General features: G+C 43.7%; 1 protein-coding gene across 6 annotated transcripts in view; it reads right to left on the bottom strand.

Moving 5' to 3' along the window:
- Positions 1-21,689, bottom strand: part of TSPAN18 (tetraspanin 18) — a 126,996-nt gene that overhangs the window by 84,759 nt on the left and 20,548 nt on the right. The window contains exon 1 of one of the 6 annotated variants that reach the window (XM_087746024.1): positions 20,720-20,738. The exons of 4 other annotated variants lie outside the window; for them this stretch is intronic. The gene's annotated coding sequence lies outside the window, so the exon portion shown is untranslated. Of the gene's footprint in view, positions 1-18,574; positions 18,596-20,719; positions 20,739-21,689 lie in introns of those variants that run through there. One more of the 6 variants, XM_087746027.1, reaches the window with a different exon arrangement.

The following is a 21,689-nucleotide window of genomic DNA, read 5'->3' as shown; positions in this document are numbered from 1 at the left end:
AAAGGAGACGTAGGCCAGCCCTGGCACACTCCACAGAGACAGTTAGCTTCCAAAGAGGAGCTGGGCAGTAGCTGGGCAGGTACACACTGGATTCCCTATTTCTGCCCTCCTCAAGGCAGCCACGTGCATTCTGGACCACATATTCACACAGTCGCTGGACTGCCACGTACTGCACAGAGAGCTGGAGGTGACAGGAGGGAAGGGATGAGCACTGCTGGCCGGGCTCCCTCCCTGGGGCCTCAAGGCCCCTTATTCACTTGTGAACAAGTGCTCTTGGGGGAAATGTTCACATCCAAGCAAACATCCCTTTTGAAAATCAAATAAATAAATAAGCCCTTGCCTTTGTGAACAGACTGAAGCACACAAGAAGTGCGCGCTGCCAGTGTAGCAGATTAATCACTTCTTGACCATTGTGCCTGATGCAAGGGAACATACTCTCTGAAGGTCCCTGCACCAAGTATGCACAGAGGATGAGCCTCCTTTCCATCTGACGGTAACAAAAAATCCTCCAACTCACTGAGCTGTGCCAAGCACACTGGAAGCCAGGGTGGCAAATGACAGCATTATGCATCAGAACATGCATTATGTAAAATTATGCATGCAGACACACAGAGGAGGGGGAAAATCCAACTTCTCCCAGTTGTGGCAAACATTAGTGTGTGCCTGCAAACTCCCTGAAATCCCCAAAGGAAGGGATACGCAAGGCCAGAGAGACTATCTCCCCTCTGCCCTCCTTTTCATGAAAACTTCTCATAGCAAAGACAGTCTTTAATGGGCATATGATACAGTATATAGGCTGGGTTTTCTCCTTGCTGACTTCAGTTTCACAACCCTGGGACTCCATTTGCTTTGGTGATGTCACTCCTGGTTTATGAGGGAGGGAAAATCCAGGTCCCCAGGGTGCAACTCAGGCACCACACTGAAAGTGTTTTCCTGTAAAGTGGTTCGGTCATACTCAAAAAATAACTAGAGCCGACAGTGATTTTGTAAGCTTAGAGGAAAGGTCTCAAGCAAGACACCACGGCGTGGGTTGCGAAAGGCACAAAACACCATATATACGCTTTGCCCTAGGCTTGTTGTACCAATCTCTGACTGCTGACATCTGTTAACTTTAGCAGACTTTCTAATTCTGTTTTTAAAACAGCAAAATTCAAGTACTTAAAACAGATAAAACTGAGTAAGCGAGGAAACCATCCTGACAAGAAAACCTACTTTCCATGCCCATTAAACCTGAAACCCTTTCAAATCTTCTCTAGCAGCTGCAGCATCCTTCTGAAAGTTTCTGGATGCCTGTTGGCTAGCTGCACAGCAAGTAACAGAAGCCTCCAAGGATGCCTGTCTCTGTCCTTGCAGAAAGATAGAGATTAGATTTGTCAAATGGGGATAAGAAGTTAACAGGGCCGATAAGGTTAGACATGCCAAGCAATTCAGCAAACAATTCTGGAAAGAATGATTAGATCCAGGCTAACTAAGTATGATAAATGTTGACTTTAACCTAATTACTTACAATGATTTTAGAGGTCTGAGAAGAGCTGAGCGCTACAGAGTTGTAATCAATGAACGTGCATGAAACTGGGCAGGCTCCCTTCCTCACCCCACCTCCCAAAGAAAGAGAAACTCAAGTTGAACAGATCTTGGGAAAAGGTCTCTAAATTTTTCTAAATTTAAAAACCTTATCCTGGCTCTAGCCAGGTCTTTGCAGCAGGGAAATCAAGATCAGTTCCCAAAACTATTTTTTTTTTTTTCTATTTCAGAAAATTAGCTTTCCTCAAAGACTTCTGTGGTCTTATGCAAGTTGGAAGACAACGGAGACATACGCTTGGTCTCCACTCCTTTGAAGAAAGCCTTTTCCCCCTACAAATAACATCAACTGGAATAGTCAAAAGAAAATATTTGTCTTAGAGAAATGTTCCATTCCTTTTTCTCTAACCTACAAGCCAAAGACCTCGAGGTCATTTTCTACTCAAGCTGGTGCCTCCCCGCTTTTTGTGGGTCTGCACCATTGCTCTGTAAGCGTGAAAGTCACACCAGACAGAGGCCAGTCCGAGGTCTGTGGCTCACTTAAGTCATACAGGCTTAACGCAAAGATCAAGGAGTTTGTGAAACCAAGACCATTTTCATCAGATTTATAAAACTCTAGGTGGGAAAAATATCCCAGTTTCTTACCTGCACACCACCACATGACATTTAATAATAGCAAAGACAACAACTGCAGGTTAGGCCAGAGAGTTTCTCAGTCAACGTGGCTTTGATGTATGTGGCTTTAATAATAAACTCATTTGCTGTTCGTGTTTTCATGCTGAGGCCTTATCCAGAAGGAGTACTGGCTCCTCTCTCTGTTTTTTTTCAAAAGCATCTTTCAATTATGTCATGAAACATATCAACCTAGTTTTTTTCATCTGATTTAATTTGTGGTCCTGGCGTGTCATACCACCAAAATATTTCTTCAGTATTTTCTTAAAGAGCACACATACATTCACACGTGCTTTAACAAACCATTTTGGACAGGGAAGTTTTGGGGGAAATTGCTTGGAGAGGTTTAAAAGAAATTAATGCTATTTTTTTATGTTCTACAAGTCCTAATAATTACAGCTCCCAGCCATTTTTTCTTTTTCAAAAAATTCTGTACACTAGAAAAAGCCTTGAAGTTATTGCAAACTGGCAAACTCCACACCCAAGGGTTATTTTGTAGAAAAGAGGATGAAAAAAAATTTTATTACAAGCATTCACAGTTACAGTGTTCTTGAATTATGCTGGATGTCTAAAACAGAGCTGAATGTAAACAAGATGCACCAGCACGGTCTGTGCTGAACGAGCAAATCAAAGATAAATGAAAGAGAATTTTGCTTCAAGATTGTGCACTCCCATACAACTCCAGGATCACGGTGTCTTACGTGTATTTTCTCCTTGCAGTGCTTTTATGAGCCAGGGAAAGCCTAGATGCTACAGAGAGCGAGCTGGAGCTCTCAGAAGCATCTGGCTGCCCAGAAATCCGTGCGCTTCCACTTGTGCTGGACTCTGCAGGGTGCAGCCAAGCTCCACACACTCAGTCCCTGTGTAACCAGGGTAGTGCCTGCCGGCAGCCCGCTAACAAGCCTCTCAGAGGCAGCTCTTCATTAGTAGCAGCACAGCTCTGTGTTTCTAAGTCTAAATGACTTCCAGGCTAAGCTATCATGCAACTTTAGTAGCAAGCAAAATTCCTCCAAATCAGCTGTGATAGACCCCATGCTCCTTAGCATGTGTGGATACACAGACTCGGTTCAGGATCACTAACACGAGGGAAGGAGAGCTTAAGAACCTAATGACCTGTGTTTTTTCCTAAAGGGCTTAAGGAAGTTTGGCTGGCAAGCAGGTGAGGGAAGGAGAATTCTGGATGGATGACATTAGTTGATTCAGAAATCTTTGTATTTCAATGGCTTCATGGTCAGAAATTCACCTACCGCATGGGTGCTGGACACAACTGATAGACTGGGAAAAGAAGTAAGTGTGAAACAGCGATGGCTAAAAGAATTATCTAAGTATAAACTATTCAGATGGACAAGTAATTCATTACCTCCAGGAAGAGGGGTGGGGCTTAAAAATGGTGTGGGAAAGAAATCATGTGAAGTGATGAGTCAGCAAGTAATCAGTTAAAAGATCTAGCTTTAGCTGTGGAGCACTGGCCCTCTGGAAATCATAATTGGAGCAGAGCCTAATACTCTCCAGCTGCTCCTTTCCACCCTAAGCTAAGGGGCACCAACTTTAACCAAAGAGGTCAGGGCAGATACAGGAGAGTCTTCCTGCTTGGTGAAAGATTCAACACTCCCTCCTATGACAAACAGGCCAAAGGAGGCGTGCAGCTACTCCTGGGCCTTTCTTCATTCCCTAATTCACCCTGTGATGTGAACACTGCTTGCTGGGAATCAGTGCGGCACCACAATTATTTCCGTTCTTTACACCAAGCTCTGCTGGGCTTGGGTGACGAGATGCTTAGAGCCGAGAAGCAGGTGGACTAATTTTGCTCGGCAACAATTCAGAGCTGGCAGTACCTCAAGGGACAAGAAACCCAAGAGATGTGCAAGGGTTTAACGACACTCTGTCCAAGGCAAATTATGAAGACCCCAGAATGGTGTGAATTGAGAAATCCACATTAGGAAGCAGATGTCTGAAGGGCTCTCCTGCTAGGGCAGAGGCAGGCAGCAGCAGGTCCTGCTCGGGGGGCCAGGGGCAGCAAAAGCTGTGCTGGCCTGCTCTGCCCCAGCCATCAGGATCACAACCCCTGCCTGCCACGTTTCCAGCCAGCACTGGCTGGCAGTAAAGTACAACTGATCTAAGCTGTCAAAAGCAGCTTCTTTATTAATACAGGCAAAAATCATCTTTGGGCATGGAGGCAGCTTAACCCAAAACATTAAATAAAGCTGATCTCCACCAAAGTATTGAATTCATCCACACAGCCAGAAGAAGGAATAAAGAGAACAGTCTCCACAGAAATTAAGCTGCCTCTAACCCTTCTTATTGTCAATTACAGCATTTGATGGTTTACTCAACAAGGGGCTAAATACCACTCTGCCCTAGCCCTGAATTCCCACATAAAGCGTAACATTTGTTTGGCCCCTGACTTCAAACTTTGCTAACAGCTATTCCTGCTACACGGATTGCACTCACAGGAGACAACAATTTTCAGGCAGAAGTACTTAAAACCAGAGCAGTGGTTCTGGGGCTGTTTGGCCATCTTCAATCTGCAGCTTGTTTTGCTGAACTCTTCAAGAGCTTGGGCTCATTTGAAAGAGATTCTAACTACAGCAACCTCAAACAGAAAGGGAAAGATTTCAGCTTTGCAAGAGTCAATTTGCAGTACCATGCAATACCTCAATACCAGAGGGTTTCCCTTTTCTACAATATTAATTCTCACTGATCTGCATTAGTACATGATGTTTATGTTAGTGCAGAGAAAGAGTCCAGTGGTTTGTGGGAAAGCAGATCCTGCGAGACACCCCATTTCAAGCCCTGCTTTACCACAGATTTCCCGAGTTATTTGGATAAGTCATCTCTCTGGGCTGCTTCTTCCCACCTGGGGATTAAGTCCCTGCCCTGCTGCAAGCAGGCTTGCAAATCCCACCTAGTGTTGCATGGCTAAACTGAAAACAAGGGTCAGTAAAAGAGGGTGGAAAAAGATGGAGGCAGTCCAAACTGAATCTGATGGAAGAGCTCCCATATGCAGGAACACGTTACCAGCGGCATCTTCATCATTTGCTCCTTGGTTGGTCAGATTTTTTCCAGAATACCAGAATCACTGGTAGTAAAGGCATGTGAAAGTGCGATTTCTACAGAGAGAGTGCAAGCCCCAAACTTCTTGACTGTAAGGTATGTTAGCACAAGCGCTGCCTTGCTCCAGGTGATGTTGCTGACTTTCAAACCTTTCTTCTGATGCTCCTCCATTTGTAAGATACTCAAGTGATGATTAAAAATGCTCTTCACAAAACGTCAGTATTTAACTGTGAAACTTATCTCCTGGCTTATGCAATATACCGGCACCTGCTTTGTCCTGGGCAGAAGAGGCAAGAAACAGGAGAGAAGAACAGGGGCAAAAATTGCAGGGAAAAGGAAATCCCCAAACCTTTCTATGTACCTGATAAAGAATAGCAACTCCATGCTAGCTGCTGGGCTCATGAATGTGAAATCCGCAGAAAAGCAAATGGTAGAGCACGGCATGAACAAACAAAGAGATAAGACCAAACAAATGTAGTATTTGAGGGGTGTGAGGCTAGAGGGTGAAAGGGACACAGATCTCCCTTCCCCCTTAAAAAATCCTCATACCTAGTACAGGAACAGAAAGTTCATTCTCCATCCCATGCACTATGGAAAAAGTTCAAACTAGCAGAGGAGCATACGCTTACTACTGCATTTTGACTTTACACCCTAATTGGGGGGGGGGAACAACAAAAAAAAAAAATCAAAAAAAATAAATACCAAAAGAGACAAATCATGGTGGAAAGGCATTGAAGACAACATTAGCAGGAAGGTAAGAGGAACTACATTTACGATAATTTCTTGTAAGCACCAGACCCTGAAAAATAGGCTGAGATACTGCTGCTTATAGGAAAGTAGTGAAGGATGCCTTTGGTATATTCCTTTCTCAAAGGATTAGAATAATTTCCTTTTCATTCCACATTAAGATTTACAGTGGGCTTTAATTCCCTGCAAAGGAGCAGACGGTACTCCATAAAGGATGGACATGGAAACTATGCAGACAAGACTGCTGTTGGGATAACATTTACTTTAACTCTAATTTTCTGGTGACACGTAGAAGTGTTTGAAAATAATAAAGGTTGTCAAAATATTTTCCATAATAAACTCCTACACAAAGCACACTTACAAGGCCAGCACAGTTTCCTACCCAGCTGGTGCACTAGCTGCTACCAAGAGATTCTCTGATTACTAAGATGCCATCTCAGCTTGGGTGGGAGCTTGCCTTCTCACTACAGGCTGAAGCATTGCCCCTCCTTGTTGTCATGTTGTTGACTCCCTTAGCATGCACAGTGTCCTGCATTCTCACAAGTGGTGGCATTTGGGTAGTGGAGGATTTCTCTCATAAGGGTAACTACTGATCCCAAAGGTATCAACTACCCCAAAACAATGGCAGGGGAAGGCAGTATAGCTCTGTAACACGTTAACACCTCTGGACAGGCTGGGGAGGACAAAAGCAAGTCACAACTCCCCTGCTTTACTTACATTGCCATGGGTACATATGTAGGATGCAGGAGTATGGGGGATTTCAATTTTTGCTAAACATTAGTGGCAAGATAGACAAAATAAATTTAAGATGTACTCTCAATTTGAGAAGGGCAGATTCATTCCCACCAGGCAAGCTACACTTTCCATCCCTGGCTTGAGATACAAGCTCTGAAACAGAGATCCTGAGGCTCTTTATTTCAGACCTTCATTTAATGCCCTAGTAAAGGGCATTCTCCTCCCCCCTCCCCCTTTTTTTTTAATTGGAGATATAAAAAGAGAAACAAACAAAAAAGCCCTCAAAAACCCACAACAGGGTGAGGCGCCCGTGCTCTCTGCCATAATAACATTTGCTAATTAAAACACAAAGCAGCCAGGGCTTCAGGATTAATGGACATGGTTTCCTCTTTTTAAGTCTCGCCCGCTGACAGATCGCCTCATTCCTTCCTTGCTCTTGAACCTCTCAGAAAAAAAAAAAAAATCCAGTTTGCTTATCTTACAGTGTGGGGTTGCCATGGAAACCGCATCCCCCTGTGAGATGCTCTGTCATAACATTTCAGCACTGTATGGAAGGCTTAAAGACACAGCATCCTCTGCTCTGAGGGCTTCTGAGCCAGCCAGAGTCTTCGCAGATGAGCAGCTGTCAAACCTAGTGAAAGTCTTAAGTTGGGAAGGAGAGACAGAGAAGCAACAGTAGCAATATGCAGTTGCCCAGTTCTTTGCAAAAATCTGCTTCTTGCATTGGCAATTAATATTGACAACAAATACTTCAATTTGGTGTAAGACACATTTTGCTGTTTGGAGAACCTGCCTCCCAACAGCCTGTTGAAAGAAAGATTGCTGGCACCAAAACATAACCCCATCATTCTACCATGGGGTAGCACAAAGCACCTCTTTAGTCAGGGTTTTATGTCAGATTAGTCTTTGAGCCCTATTTTCTCAGTCCTTTCATAAGAAAGGAGGGAAAAAGTAGCAAGCACAATAATTGCCCGTAATGGGAACAGGCCTCCTATAGCCTGCTCCTTAATTACAGGGATGGCTTCCAGGCTGTAATCACCAGGGGTCCAGATGGAAGTTCTCCAAGCTCTTTGAGGGACAGAATGTGTCAGTTATTAATTAAACATATGAGGCAATTAGCCTCAAAACTTTGTAGTAAATCACTACAGCTGTGTTACTTTCACTTTTTCCTTTGGTGAGTGCAAGTCAAATGCACAGTGCATTTCCCGGGGGGGTCACAAGGACTGCAGCCAAAAAGCATTTCCAAACAAGACCTTTTTTGTTGGGTGGGAAAAAGTATCTGCAGAAAGCTTGTTTTCAGAAGTCAGCTACTTCACAGTCACATCCCTCATGACAGACGATGGATTCTGCGTACGATAGCTATTCACCGCTTCAAGCCGTCTGGTGTGCAAAGCAGCTGAATTTTCTCTGCCACCCTAAACAGCAGCCTGGAGTTGTTCTGGTACAGCAGGAGGAGGAAACCATTCCTGTGGTTAACGTGGCCCGTATTCCAGCATCAGCTATCAACTGTAGTTCATTGTTTTGGAGCTTGTCAAGACTTCTGTCTCGGTAGACTCCAGCACATGTAGGACCCTGTTTCTGGTTAGTCACATATTTGAAAACGAGATGCTGTGTTGCATGCTTTGTCTATCTCCAAGTTCAGAAACCAGGCCAAAACCACCATGGTTGTTAAAACCCAGTTAGTGATTTATTCCAGTATTTGTATTCACAGACAAAAACCTCTCTTGGTCACATCAAGATCACCTGACATCAGTGCATTGGTAGTCTGTGTTTTACTCCGTGGTTGAGTGCCACAGTTGGAGATTCTATCGTCTACAAAAAACAGTTTGTTTCCCTACGCTTTTCTCACATGTAGCTGACAAATGATGCAATAACTCAATATTGACAAGAGTAAGAACTGGGTGGTGACCTCAGCCCTGTTTTGTTCTAACATATAAAGCACTTTGACCCCTTCCTTAGACATTTTAGCATGCTTGGAGAATACACTTTGAGAAAACACATAGGAAAACTGGAGAAGAACAACACATGCAGCCTGTAATCAAGTGCTGTAAGCTCCCCCTGGTACTTGGCAAAACACTGCAAGAGAAGTCTAGGAGGCTCCTTTGGAGTCGGCAGCCACTGAATTGTCAAGAAGAATCAGATATGTTGGGTCTACCAGCAATAAGTGATGATTGCTTGCACAGTTCAGAGAGCACGGCAGCCTCAAGGAGACCCAAGCCCACTGAAGGTTATGTAAGTTAGAGAACACACATACCCTCTCATCATGGAAGAGGACAGAACAGAGCCGATCGCACGCCAGGTAGCCATTTACCTTTAGGACAGTTGAATTTAACAAAGCAACAAATGACTGATGTGCAGAATAGTAGTACTTTGTGTGGGCAGCTCTCATTTATAAATTTATTTTCCCCCTTTGCTCAACAGGACAGTTCTGAACAAAATAAAGTGGCCTCCTGTGGCCAACTATATTGCCATGTTGAGCTTTTTATGATAAAAACTGGATGTAGCTTCTCATGTTCACCCCATCCCTGTCTTTGTGATTGTAACTCATGTTTGACTGCCATGTAAGCAAAGAGACATTTAATGTGAAATTTTTGAATTTTCTGAAAGGAATTTTATAAAATTCAAACTGAAATACTGAATACTAAACATTTCTGAAAGTAAAGCCTTTCAGAATGTTTGCAGACAGTGAACAGAAAGTAAAGCAAAATCTTATCACCTTTGATCAAAAAAAGTCTGACCTGAGTAAAGTTTAGTTGAATGATGACTTTAGAATGGATTTCCAATGTCTCTAAAGCTTTATGCTCAGAAACAGGTAGATAAAACTCAATCTGTGCAGCCACACACATCATATCTTTAATGGGACTTTTAATAGGAGAATCTCCCTACTGTTCATTGGGTTGGTACAAACTTTTAACTTCTCTGCATAGCCCATGCCATTCTCAATGTAGACGTGATAGCATTTGCTCAGCATCCCAAAGAAAAAGGCAGGGGGCAGGAATGAAAAGAGAGCTTGTGTTGCGTAAGAATAGAAATGCACCTTGTTCATATATTTAAGGTTTATTACAGAAAAGGGAAAAAAAAAACAACAACAAAAACCAAACCAAAACCAAAACCACCCCACCCCAGGAAGTCACTTGCTATCATCCCCTTCTAGAAAGGGGCAAGAATGAACTTTCAGCAGGCACCAGTTTTAAGCTGGGTTACTAAATTGGGTGTAGAAAGTCAGTCATTGTACAGCCCTGCCCAGAATAGTCAGAATGTTACAGCAGAGATAGATAGTATTTCCATTTTCTGTAGCTGAAAAGATTTTAATCCTAAACTTAAAAAATGAAAGTAATTTAACTATAGTAGTACGTTTAAACCTCGAGGATCTATGACATTCATGAAAGCAGGGAAGTTGTTCAGTACACAGAAGGTTACCCAAGACTAACCTGATAAAAAAAAAAAAAAACAAAACAACACAAAACCAAGCATCAAAATCAACTCAGACATCAAAAGAATAATCTCTAATTAAATATGCTGAGGATTTTGTCAGCCTATTACCAGGGTCTTGATGATCTTTTCTGATTTCCCAGGGCTCAGGCAGGAATAACAACATTAAATATTCTGTGTGTACTTGGAAGAAAAGAAATGAGGAAGAACTGACACAAATAGCTTCAAATTACTCCTAAGATCCTACACCTTGTAAAAAGGTGGAACTTCAACCTGGTCAACTTGGAACATATTGTCACTGCCAAACAAGCCCCAAGAACACTGTGGCCAAGGAGATTCTGTTTCCTGGAGGGGACTGGCAAGATGCTACACCACTTTGTGATGCACAGGCAGACTGCCTTTGTCCTTCAGAGTTTGTTTTTTTTTTTTTTTTTTTTTTTGTAACTGTTCTGGACCTCTCTGCCTAATTGCACCCACTTCATCTGTGAAGAGATATTTATAATGGAACATAATTTTGAGGGATTAACTTCAACGCTGGTACATGGCCCATGCAGAAGTGACAGCAAAAAATTTATATTAGCTGTTGCTCCTGCCAAAGAATAAGAGAGAAGCTTATTACACAGGCAATCAAGCTCCCAAATTAGTGCTGATTTTCACCCCATGCCACTTTACTGCTGTTAACGATGGGAAGCAGCAGCAAATACAAAGCAAAAAGCTATCAGGAAACTAGCTTTCAATTTTTATTATTGAATGGGCCGACCAAAGTCCTTGTTCAGGTACAAATCTCAAAGGCAGCGAGAGCTGACGACAGACCACAACAAAACTGGAGGAATAATCTACTGACCAGGGTCCTTACCGAAAGGTTCTCAGGGAACTTCTAGTCCAGCGTGTCTAATTCACAGAGCTCGGTGATTATAAACCTTCTCCCTTCCTCCCCGCTACCAAAGAATTCTCCTAGAAGCTGTGTCCAAGGCAAGGCTGAATGCCTTTGGGAGCCACAGTCACATTTATCTGGCACTACTATCTCCAGGAAGGTACATAGCTACAGCACAAGCAGCACTGCCTAACCCACGAGACAGGGCTACTAGACATCTCCTGTGACACCCCCAGTGACGCGAGAGCACTTTCAGCAATTTGGGACCATCTGTGGGGACTGTCCCAGCCCTCGCCAGAGCTTAACTTGAGACATTTACATTTGTGTTTTAACCCATGGAGACCCTGGTACTGATTACAATGGTAGCCACCATGCTCCCACTTGCAAAGTGATACAAGTAGGAGGACAGGCCCCTGTCTAGACTTTCTCTACCACAAGTCTCTTGGAACAGAGTGCAAGTGGACATGACTTTCACTATGAACAAGCTGTGAACTATGGTGCTTAAAATATTGCCATTGCTGTGATTCACTACCAGTGTGATACTGCTGACATACCTGAACTGGAAGCAGCGGCACAGAAATAAATCTGGAAAAACAAGAGAAACCAGGCCCCTTCCTAGTATTCAACAGAAGAAAGGAAGGTTCTTTGGGATCTGTCATCTGAGAAATACCCAAAGGCACAAGCCAGCCTTAAATAAACACAATATGATGTGCCTAATAGAAAGCAAGGCTAGAAACAAGCCCTCTACCCTAGAAAGACCATGACACATTGTACCCAGAAAGTTCACACTAATAACCTTTGGCTTCAGTTCAAAGAGATCCTGACTCCCCAGATTACCTGAACAGTTTTCTGTTCCCTGTGCTTTCCCATGTGCTGTTGATGCCTCCTTGAAGTTAGTTAAAAAATTCTTTACTTTCTCCTGCATTTAATGCTTTATAGGTAAGAGGCAACCTCTGGGATGGAAGTGTCTTGCAGGACTCTAGTGCCCATCTACACAAAATAATTTCTGTTTAAGTTTTCTTTCAACAGCAGGCTAATGCCTTGCCCAGCTCTCACTGAAATCAGTTAGATTTCTTCTACCAAGTTCCAAGCTGGAGCCATCTTGACTGAAACGGTGTATATATGTAAAGTTTGTCCATAGTTTGCACAGAACCTCTGTGGATTAAGTCAACCAAAGATTGTTGTCAGGGCTAATCAAAGACCCATAAAAATGAGGCAAATCTCCTTGCAACATGCCTAAGAGGTTACAAGTAAAGTATTTATTTTTATTCTTTTATTTTCTGCTATTTGACACCATGCTCCCCACATGGATTAGTTGTTGGCCTCAACTATAAACTCTATATATAGTCTCTCTTAAAACTATTATTTAACAAGACTGGTTACTTCTGTTCGCACTATGCATGGCCATTCTTAATGCTGAGAACTACTACTTTATGGAGAATACTCAATTATCCCAACATCTCCAACTGCTACGGAAAGAAGGCATTGCAGTCAGAGGCAGCAAGGGAGAGACCTGTCCTTAGATCAACTCTGATACAGGAATGCCTCGGTCATGTCATGTACTCTTGAGCATGGCGAGACCAGGCTGACAGTCTGGGCTTGACAGCTCTGTGACATCCCTTCTGTTCACTTGTAATAGAGTCTAGAAAAGCTTTTTATGGTAGCTGGCAGAAGCAATAATAGTAACTTGAGATATGTTCATGCTACACTTACTTTGCTAGTGTTTGGTTTAATGGCATACTTTCATAAATTTTCAAGGTAGACCCCCCTCACCAGGGAATGCTCAGATTAGACCAGGACAGCTATCTTTAAGAATTCAAAGACCTAGCTGGTAATTTTGCTAAGGAGTAACTGTGACTCACCACTCTGCAAACTGGTGGGTCGATCCAAGGTACAGCGTGAAGGGACTACTAGACAGATATGTAAGTTATGGCTTCAGTAATAGTTATTATGCACTGAATAAGCAGTACCATGGGTGACAGACTGGAGGGTAGCATTAAACAGGGCAGATGCAGCCATAAGCTGACTGAGGTAAGGGAACAAACACATGCTTGTATCTGTGTGTGCTGCAGGCACTGCACAGGGCTAACGCTGGGGAAGGGGATCAGGCAGGGACTACAGCTCATTAGCCCCTCCAGAAAAATCTGCTCCCAGCCTCCAAAAGCACACTTTCATAAATCAGCCAACAGCTCCTTAATGTACAACCTCACCATCAACACCACAACATGAGGAGTGATGCATCCAATCAGGGATGGCTCCGAAGTGCTACGCCAGCAGAAGTAGCAAAGTAAATTACAACACTGTCCGCAGTGCCATTACAGAAAAAGAACAGCTGGAGACAAGATCCTGGAATACGAATTGCTCACAAAGAAAGTGAACACCATACTGTAATCCAGATAACAAAGCACATTTAATATATGTATAGCTATGGTGCCTGATAGCATGAGAGCCCATCAAAGGACCAAATGCTGCCAAAAATACATTTCAAGTGAAAAAACAAAACATAACCACAACAAAAATCACATGAAGCCACACATGCAATGGAAAAGGCATAAAAAAATAAATTCCTGTGCATGAGGCCACAAAACATACAAAGGGGCCTTCAGGAACACAAGCGCTACTGCTGGATGCTCACATCTGTGGCACGTTCAGCAGGGCCAAATCACACACATCACAGCTAGGTCTGAGTAATGCAATATCGTAGCGCTACGTGGAGATGCAAGCTCAAGTTCCAGCAGCACTGTGGACACTGCATCCTACCCATTTAAGGCTCTGTTTAGTAGTCACACTAATGTAGTTATATTACTTCCAGTTCCAGAAACACTTTTCTAAACACTATCTCTGGCATCTCTTCAGTGCCAGAGTAAAGTCAAGGGTAAAAATAGCTTTTACACCTCTTTCTATTTCTCCTCCCCTCTTTCTGCAGTTCTGTTTCTCTCCTTGCAAAGAGAAGAGCAACATCAGTTAAGTCATCCAGCAAATGTAAGGTGGTTGTGGTTCCTTCTAAAAGGGACACTACAGCCATGAAGCTACCACTGCAATTAGTGATTTGAAGTCTAATGGAGCAGGAAGCAGCAAACTATGCAATAAAAGTTTTAGAGAATATCCACACTAAGCATGCCAAGCACACATTAGGCTAGAAGCAGCTGTGACCATACCAGTTTCAAGGTCCCCAAGATGACTTTTACATGTGCCTGAAAGAACCTGTTTCATTCAACACGTTTTAAGCCTGATTGAATCAGACAGTCTCAGCGGTTCTCACATACAAGGCATGCAAGTTCAGCAGCTATGAGCACTCTCTTCAGTGGTGTGCCCTTGCCCTTTAAGCTCGCTTTAGGTATCACACTCAAAAGCTATAGAGCTTCATTAAGCTATCCATGGATACAGGTCTGATCAAGCCAGACAACATCTCTACAGCAGCAACACCACTAAGGGCAGGATCATGTTTTGCTTTTCACAGTGGGCTGGCCGCTGGAGATGGTAACCCAGACCAGGAATCATGCGCAGCCACTAGCGATGCTGGCTCTGGCACAGACCTCCCTATCTATGCAAGTCTGCTTTGGCAACTCCCATGGCAGCCCGTGGTACCTCCGTGTCTCAGTTTTATCACCCATGTAACAGTGGGAGCACACAGCATTCCTGAATCTCACTGGAGTGCTGCATTACCTGTGGTTTGCTCACCGCTAGAAAGAAACCAAACAGTACAATTCCTCAGGTAAACACATCAAGAGACAAGCTCTAGTCCCAACTTGAAGGATATGTGAAAAATTAATATCTTTGAGCCTCCTTTATACCCATCAGAAAGATCCACCCATCCCCGTAATTTACTTTCAAATAAGGGGAAAAGCACTAATTGTTCAGAATTATTCGCTGGCTGGAACACCAACATCGAAGAGTATGCATTCTCTGCAGACATGAACTTGCTCTATCCCAGGGCTTGGGAAAGTACTAGTTCCACTGGTGCACAGCACTATCTTTTGAAAGCCTCACTGCGGCATGCACTACGTGAACTTGCCTGCCTGAACTTAGACTTTAAACCAGAACAAATATATTACTGTAAAATGCACAAGACATGTCTGAGCAAGTTATTTCCAGCCGATTTTCCCGTGAACATCTAACAAAACTGAAGTTTACGTTCAATATACACTGAGGATTTTCTCTTTCTTTTGAGGGCAATCAACATCCAAGTTCCTCTGCCCCAGGAGGTACTGGCTCAATCCACTCTGATTAGACTCAGGAGGGGGAGCAAACAGACAATTACTCTGATAACAATCTTATCTGAGGACAGAAATGAGATTAGCTGCCTGGCTGCAGTGATTCTTCCTCAGATATAGTGTTAAAAGGACTGACTAATGCAGCATAGGACAGGGAAGGAATCTACCTACAGAGCATGTTGGCAAGTAAATTGAGGTGCTATTCTTCCCCTACTGGTCCCTTTCAAGCAGGGAGAATTATCTGTTAGGACCAAGTGGCCGTGAACAGCACAGGTTCCTGGCTAGACACCTTCCTGACAACACAGCAGCTGGGCCATCTCTTCCTTCTAGTTTTCTACTGTTACACAGAATCTTATAAGCAAAAAGCAGTGAGTAAGATTGGCTGGGACCCTTCCCTGCCAACAGGGAACAACTCCATCCCGCTGTCCTTCCTACTATTTAATTTTGCAGTCTACTCTCAAAATTCTCAGATGGCAGAGCACATATTAGCTTTCCACAAACCTAATGAACGATGCTGTTGGGAAGTCCTCCTCGAACAGTTTTGATTTTACTTCCCTAACTTGATCCCATTCTTTTTAGTTATTCCCTTTACAATAACCAAACTAATCCCTCTCCCCTGGGTGTTTACAGCCGTCACATCTCTGGAAAGATCTCCAGTAACAGATAGGGCAACATCAAGGGATATTAACAGAACTTCTCCAAGATAAGGATCCCAGATAAGTCTGCACTTAAATCTCACAAAGACAGGATAATTAAGGTAGTAATAGGACAGAAGCCAAACTGCTCAGGAGGTTGCTTACACCACAGCTATACCAACAGGTTTACACTGGGTGCTTATAAGTATTCCCTGCAATGGACATGAGATCTCAGACTTCTCGAGGTGCCAGCTTTGTTGCTGGTAAATCCAGATGCTGTAGGCTCTGCTCTGCAGCTGGGAAAAGGGGGCGGGGGGGGGGGGGGTGGCTTCAGCAACCGAGCTACAAATTTTCTATCTCCAGCACAGCAGTTTCATGAACCCTTTACATTGCCCAGTTGCAGGAAGGGGACAAAGACCTGCAAAACACAGATTTGCCAGAAATGCCACGTCCCAAAAGAATAACAATTTCAACAGCCTGGGTAAATCAAGCTGATGGCAACTTGAAAATTGATAAAAGAAAAGTTGCTAGCAAAAAGGCAGAGAGGTAAACTTTCTTCCTGCGGTATATGACAGCATCGTGCTTCGGTATTTGCAGTTTTCTTTACGCATCTATTTAAACTAGGACGCATATCCTTATAAAAATATATAAGTAAGCAGCACAAGAAGAGGGCCAACTGCTATACTTCTGCTTTGCTGATCTGAATTCACAGCATTTATTTAGTTACAATCCTTCATATAGGAAGTTTATTTATACAGACAGGGATTTCTGGAATTCTGCAGGATTAGTCAATTTACGGCATTCTCAGTGCACAAATTTTAGCATCAGAATTACACTGCCTGGATATTCAATGCCTAGAGTAAATATTTGGGCTGATGAAGGTTAAACAGATTAGTCAAGATGAAGCCAGGGTTCTCTGCTTATTTACTCAGAAGCTTAAATATTGATGCTTTTTTTTTTTTTTTTTTTTTTTTTAAGAAGCCTAGCTTAAAAGAAAAACCTACAAAAGCAACAAACGAAGCATACTTACCCAACCTGAAGTGAGACAGCACCAAGGTTTCTATCATCTTCAGCCTGGGTACGCATGTGACAAAGCCACACGCTGAATGACAAATCTCACACTCCTTGGCCTCCTTATGGGAAACGCGCGGAGGAAACAACAGCTTCAGCACAAGCTTGCTGCTCTGAGTTTCAGCTGCACCAGGGAAATGGGATAAACAACCCCCCTCCCGGTTCTATTCAAAAGCAAGAGGAAAATAATTGGTGTGAAAACCATTTGCAGTTCAGTTACACTTTTGAGATGTGAAGAGGCAGTTATGCACAAGGCCGTCTGAGACCTGATCGTGTCCGTAAGTCCTACTGTGGAGAGGATTTCCAAATGCTCTCAGCAATGCCACACATCAGCTTTCATCAAAATCAGCAATAAATTCCCACTCATTATAGGCAGAGTGGTGTTAAACTAGGTCTGATTCCTGACCCCACCTGCTGTAATCCACCAAGCCTGCAGCGAAATTTTTGTGGCATGGCAAGTGCCTGATCCAAAGCCCCGCCATTGCCAATAGGCTTTGGATCAGTCGGTGAAGGAGCAGTAGTTAAGTGTTAGAGTCAGAAAGCAAAACTGTTTGGTTTCACTGTTTGATATGTGTAGATTGAGATTGAAAGCAAAAGGACAAGCTATTTAACAAAAAGAAAAGACAATGCGTCAGCAGGTACAAAGCTAGTACAAGCTAAGAGTTTGAGGAGGAGCAGGCAGGCATTAGGAGTCCACATTTCAGTCCATTTGTTCAGTTTCAACTTCTGAATCAATTTTATTTAAAGGCACAGACATTAAAATGTTTTCTATTAAGGCATGAGGAAAATAAAACTTCTGTTTCAACTAAATGCCTCTGCAGAAAACTACTCCCACTTGGTGGCTTTCCACCCCTCACTACTGCGCGCCATCCATCCCCACTGAGGCTGTGTCTTGTTTACTGCACTGAAGAAAATTTGTGTACCAATTTCAGACACTTTGGAAGAGGAAAAAGTGCCTTCCCTCCGATCCGCGTTTACTCTGAACAGATGTAACTAACATTCCTAAGAAGCTCTCAGCTGACTGCCTTTGAAGTCTGGAGAAAAAGGGGGGGGAAAAAAAAAAAAAAAAAAAGTTCGACCTTGAAAGCTACATTTCCCTTAAAAGAAGAATTCTCCAGGGACTCTTGAGAGAAATAAAAAGCAAAGTCTCCAGATCCTTATCTCATGCTATTTTTGAGAGGCTTTTGTTTTGTTCCTTTGCTCTTGTCATGTTTTGGATTAAAGGACTTCCACAGACACGGCACACGTGCAAGCAGACCGTTCACCGTGCTGGATTTGTGCCCCCCCGCCCCAATACCAGGCCAGGACAGCCCCCCCGCTTCAGTCCCAGACCTGCCCAGGGAAAGCACAGCACAGCCGCAGAACCAAGTGTGACAAGAAAGATTTTACGGCAGGCAGCTTGTAAAGAGAAGTTTTGCGAACATAAAGCATTGACCCAAAGTGAATTCCCACCCACAAGGACTCCCACAGCAAGTCCCCCCTTGTGATGGGTTGGGGTTTAGACAGCACTTAAGCAACATGCAGACTTGCACACCAACACCCCTTGGAATCACGCTGTGGCCTCTCACACTGCCATGGTTGGAAACACCATTATTTCAGCAGACACAGCTTGCACTTACCCCAAAATTGTCACTGGTGACTAAGTTAACTTTAACATGGCAAAAAGGGGCTTCTTTTCCTGTTTTACTTCCCTCTGTCTGCTGCCATGTCCTTGGCATTCCTCTCCTCCTCTCCCAAGCTCAGCTCCTCCTCTGTTAGTCTGCCCTATTAACCTTCTCCATATCCCACCCACCCAAATTTGCACATTATTAAGCATCCAGAGCCTTTTGTTCGAGGTCCTTAAACAAAAGCATAGCTACCGCATTTCCTGGCAAGACATGCCTTATACCCAGCAATCACTTAGGGCAGCTCTAATAGACTCATTTCTCCCAAACACAAAAACAGGGCACGCCAGACAGGCGAATTCAAGGACACGTCCTTTCCTGAATTCCACAGAGCAAGATAAGCCTGCGAGCCTCGCTCTTACTTTATCTTAACTAAGAGGCTTTCCCCGTTCTCCCACTCAGTAAAAAACTAATTATTTACCACTGAGGCACAGAATAGGTTAAAGTTTCCTCTGTCTTGTCTCAGCTCTGTTTGCAGATTAGGGGAAAACAATGAAGTCTCCGCACTTCGTGATATTGCTAATGCTTCCTGTGGGGATAGCAGCGCCGCCTGCAAAGAGGATTATGATTACGGTTTAAAAGGAGTGTGCACTGTACTGCCGCAAGAGGCACCGGCTTATCAGAAAAGAAACCAAGCTGCCCCCAAACTATGCACGTGGGACTCCTGCCTGCCTTCAGCTCTGGCTGATGGCTCTGCCTCAGATCACACACCCGCTTATCAGGAGTGATAAAGCAGCAGCTGAGCTTGCAGGGGGTATGGTGGGGGATAAATGAGTAATGCTGTGCAAGCAGCTTGCATACGTTCACCATCAGAACACACAGCAATGTTTACAGATGATCCCACCACATCCATCTGCATCAAAACACAGAGCTGGCCAGGGCACAGCAGAACACAGGGGCTGTGCATTCCTGGCCGCCGTTGGGAAATCTTGAAAGACAAAGTGTTGGTGGAGCTCTGCTAGCTGTGGTGATACTGGCTGGCCTTCCATGGGCAAGACTACAAATGCTTTGAAAAGCACAGTGACATTAGTTAGATCTGCTCTGAGCAGAGTCAGCCTTGAGGTACAGTTTCCAGTGCTGGTGAAGGGTCTCTGTCAGCCCTTTTAGTCTCACTGGTGAGCACAGAGCTGACTCAGCTGAAGAAAGAATAAGAAATTGCCACTGAGCAGTCATAAGACACATTTTCCATCACTCTGGGCTCTCTAAGGTACTATCAGCAAGATAGCAGTTTACTCATACCCATATATCTCTACCAGCTATTACAAAAGAGACACAGCACAATTTCTTTCCTGTAATACCAAGGCTTTGGCCAAACCAGCCATCAACAATTCCTCAACTTCAAGGAGTGCTTAACCTAAGTGGTAGGATGTACCTACTGGCTAATGCCCAGGTCAGCATGCCACTTTCTCCCCCCCGCCCCCCCCCCCAATAGTTGCACAGTTCAAAGCCAGCATGAGAACCCCGAGTCCTCTTGAAGTCTTACGTTTTGGGTAGACACATCCTGCTGATGTGTGAGAGGGTTTTGTTGTTGTTGCTGCTGGTTTGGAGTTTTGTTTTGTTTGGTTGGTGTTTGTTTCTTTTTTTAAAGACTAATCACTGTGCTTGTTCTTCTCAAAGTTATTTGTACAACTGATGCAAGCTGAAGTCACACAGATATTCTCCTTCACTCCTAATTCTGTTCAGAGGGGCTTAATAGCTCCCTATCTGCTTGCTAGAGGCTAGAACGTTGAGCAATAGTGTTAATGCGTGCTCTCCTGGATTTTTACAGGCTTAGAAATCACTGAGCTTCACCCCCGCCCCCCGGCCTCACCCAGCGTGGCACTGTCTCATTACCCAGTGTTGTTCTAAGGAGTCTTTGCCACCTCCCGCCACGCACCAGAAAAGCCACAAACCAAACCCTCCAACCAGTCCTAATACTGAACAAATCAACAGCTTTAAGATGCTCACAAGGCACTTCCATGAATTGTTGCACACTTTAAACCAAGCTGTTTGGCTCCTGCAGAGGGCTAAGGTCTCTTAGAGTCAGTGAAAGTTGGATGCTTTTCACTAACCAAAACAAACCTTCTTGTGCTGGTACAGTTCACGCGTCTCTCTACCAACCTTTGCTGCTGGACTCGTCTGCGTTCCCTCTCTATCCACTTTTCTTTACCATTAATCTCTGTGGAAGAGAAGAAACGGAGCTGAAATACCAAAAGATTTGCCTAGCTTATGGCTTTTAAAAACAGAACACAAACTAAACCAGAAACTTTCCCATTAACCTGCCTTCAACAAACTTGTGCTTTAAGCACAAGGACTTGTGAGCCCCTGCAGAGATCTGAATGTCGATTGACCTAATGTTTCTGATGCTCCCTTATTCTCTGAGAACAATGGGGGCAGAGACATTTGCAATAATAAATTAAATAAAGTCATTGTCGTTCAAATCTTAATCAAGTCATCATGTGGGCCCTGAGCCTTGGGAAGGCAAAACTTCAGTGCATTTCTCAATTTCACATCCTGAGAGCCAGGTGACTTAAGGTATGCAAGAAAAAGTCATACCTCAGAAAAAATGTCCTGCTTTATGGTAAGTGTTTTAAAGATTGTCTAAGAGGATTAATAGGATTATTTGATAACAGGTTCTGTACAAGGCAACAGTGAGAGGAAAGGCAACCTTAGCGAGGAGGACCACTGCAAAACAATTAAAAGAAATCCATCAAGGTGAGGGCTGAATAAGTAGGCTTAAGAAAAAACAAATTGATAGAGTGGATTCAGGTCTAGATAAAGGCACTTCATCATCACCTCTGCAGACAAGTCATTTTCTTTCTGGCAACATGGATACTGAATTCTATCAGCAGCATCAGGACAAGCTTTCCACTCAAATCTAGTCGATACGTCTCTGCTCCTTCCAGCCTCAGTGGCTCAGATAGAGACTTTGACTGACAGTAGCATACATCATCACCCTATAGAGACCTTTGATACCCCCTGCAAAGGAGATCCATCCACAGGATGGGCTGTTGATTTAAAACAAAGGAAAAGCAGACAGAGTGAGCACATCACTTTGCCAGGCTACCACTAGCAGTGATGCAGACAGAAA

This window comes from Nipponia nippon, unplaced genomic scaffold (genome assembly GCF_047370975.1).
Source record: "Nipponia nippon isolate SJK-2023a ecotype South Korea unplaced genomic scaffold, ASM4737097v1 scaffold_10, whole genome shotgun sequence".
Lineage (NCBI taxonomy): Eukaryota > Metazoa > Chordata > Aves > Pelecaniformes > Threskiornithidae > Nipponia > Nipponia nippon.
Note: the sequence above shows the minus strand (reverse complement) of the source record. Positions and strands in the feature narration are given on the sequence as shown.